Source organism: Morus notabilis, unplaced genomic scaffold, assembly GCF_000414095.1.
Source record: "Morus notabilis unplaced genomic scaffold, ASM41409v2 Scaffold1784, whole genome shotgun sequence".
NCBI classification, from domain to species: domain Eukaryota; kingdom Viridiplantae; phylum Streptophyta; class Magnoliopsida; order Rosales; family Moraceae; genus Morus; species Morus notabilis.
The window spans coordinates 28,026-30,039 of record NW_010367900.1 but is presented as its reverse complement, the minus strand read 5'-3'; the positions used below and the strand labels follow the sequence as shown (position 1 = coordinate 30,039).

The following is a 2,014-nucleotide window of genomic DNA, read 5'->3' as shown; positions in this document are numbered from 1 at the left end:
GCCGGTATCCTGCCATCCTACTCCACGTCGTCACGCGTCTGCTTCGCCATAGTCCAAGTAAGTTAAAGTATGTTTATGTTACGTAGATTCTAGTAATTAATAGACTCGAACACTTATTTAACGAGCAACCAAAGATTAATATGTTCGCACGGTTAAGATCGTCCTATCAAGGACCATTCGCCATTAATTTGTTGGGCTGACAAGACGATATCTAGAGAAGTGTGATCGTTTGAGGTGACTCCTTTAATGATCGTTGCTGGACTATGAAGCCAAGTAAAGTATTGAAGCCAAGCAAAGTATTGAAGCCAAGCAAAGTATCAGAGCCACGTACAGCCGTTGAAAAGAGACTACTATCGAGACTCCCTTCGAGGAAGCCTGTATGACTGCTTTGCTAGTAGCGGTTTTTCAGCCTAGATCCATAAAGAGGATCTGAATATGTAGCATGAAGGCGACGTTAATAAGTAGATGGATGATGTAACACCGTCAGGTTACAGGTGGGCCAAGTTCGACGACTATATATGTATATCAAGATACGATATAGGAAATAGAACTTCAACATTAAGCAATACCAGCTTATGGTAAGTGTTAAGCAACCCACTTAAGATATAATACACAATCATTGCTAGCCTTGAAATGTTAGCAATCTCATAGAAAGTACCTATGGGTATGAATGTGTTGATAAGTAACTCACAAAGACTATAAGTTAATACAAATGCAAAAGAGGTTCGAGATGTTGAGAATCTCATTTTGATATAGGTACAAGAACTAATGCAAGGAGTTTAGATGTAAGTAGCAGTTTAAGTGATAGGAAAAGAACACCGAAGGTCATGGACATATTGAGGGATGTTGTTCTAGGTTAGTTTTTAACCAAACTAATCCCTCTACAACAACCTCAAGAGGAGATATTCTCACCATATTTAGGATTGAAGAATACAGTTATGGATTTGTTTAAAATCCCCTGAAAGAATTAAGATTGCATTAGGTAAAGATGATAAAGGTAAAAGTTGCCTTTACAGTGAAGGTATCGATTGACAGAAAATAAGTCATCCCACAATAAAGTAGGCAAGTAAGGTATGACAATACACTGCCATAAACTTAACCATTAGAAAATCATGGATTAGATGTGCTAAGTTGACACGATACTAGGGTGACCACGAACAGGGATGTGAGATAGGAATTAAGTGATTAGAAGAAGAATAGAATAGTATGAAATTTCTAATAAAAGGGCTAAACTTTTCTTATGACACAGTTTTTGTCAAGTCATCGATATGCAAAGAACCCAACTTATGGTGATTTAATATTCTCGTGAATAGTAATTCTCAATTAAAATAATTAATGTGCTCATCTACGTATCTACTCAATGAGATTAACTTGGGTAGGTGAAATCTCTTGATAAAAGGGATTATAGCTTAAGAAAGATAAGAAACCTCAGAATTGATGTGTGAATCATTATTAGATATTATGAAGTCACAAAGTATAAATCAAACTCTTAATGTAGGATATGAAATGTAATCCTTTTAAAGAGTCAAAAAAAAAAAGGGGGAGAGAATCTCTTGCATAAGTAAAGGAACAATAAAGACTAACAACTTAGTCAATATGATAAGTAAGTTAAAACTAAGATATTGGGGTATCAAACGTAGCAATGGTTTAAGAATTTTGTTTTATATATACCGCGCCCGATAATAAATAGGGGAACTTTATTATCAATTTAGGAATATAAAGAAAATGAAAGAATTTTTTTAGTGTAATCATTTTTACACTAGAAGGATGACCTTATTAAGTTTAGAGGTCGAGGACTAGGCTAAGAATGATGAGTGTATAATCATTAAGACTATGATCTATACTCTGACCGGTACAGGGATCGAAAGACGGATGATCCTACCTAAGAACAAAGATATCAACAAAAGATAATACTTCGAAATATACCTATTTTAAGGAGAAATTATTAGAATTGTCCAGAATCATAAGTTTAAGATATTTGTTCTTTAAGGAAAGTAAACACGAGATAAAATGA

The 2,014-nt window shown here is 34.6% G+C and overlaps 1 pseudogene; it reads left to right on the top strand.

Annotated features, from left to right (window-relative positions):
• Nucleotides 1–465: 465 nt before the first annotated feature.
• Nucleotides 466–2,014, top strand: part of LOC112094562 — a 12,733-nt pseudogene continuing 11,184 nt past the window's right edge.